This window comes from Myotis davidii, unplaced genomic scaffold, assembly GCF_000327345.1.
Source record: "Myotis davidii unplaced genomic scaffold, ASM32734v1 scaffold951, whole genome shotgun sequence".
Classification (NCBI taxonomy): domain Eukaryota; kingdom Metazoa; phylum Chordata; class Mammalia; order Chiroptera; family Vespertilionidae; genus Myotis; species Myotis davidii.
This window is the reverse complement of record NW_006282602.1, coordinates 692,721-693,060: the sequence shown is the minus strand read 5'-3', so window position 1 is coordinate 693,060 and position 340 is coordinate 692,721.

The window sequence follows — 340 nt, the reverse complement described above, 5'->3', positions numbered from 1 at the left end:
CAGGGGGGTTGGGGCTCCGTACCCTGACACGCACAGAGCAGGGCCGATCAGGGGGTTGGGGAGCTCCCCCTGTCACGCACAGAGCAGGGCTGATCAGGGGGGTGAGGAGCCCCCCCCGTCACTAACAGAGTAGGGCCAATAGGGGAGTTGGGGCACCACCCCCTGTCACCCCCAGAGCGGGGCCCATCAGGGGGTTGGGGCACCGCCACTGTCACACTCAGGGAAGGGCTGATGGGGATTGGGGTGCCGCACCCTGTCACACACAGAGCATGGCCCGTGGGGGTGGGGGTTTGGGGCGCCGCACCCTTTCAAACACAGAGCAGGGCCTGTTGGGTGAGGG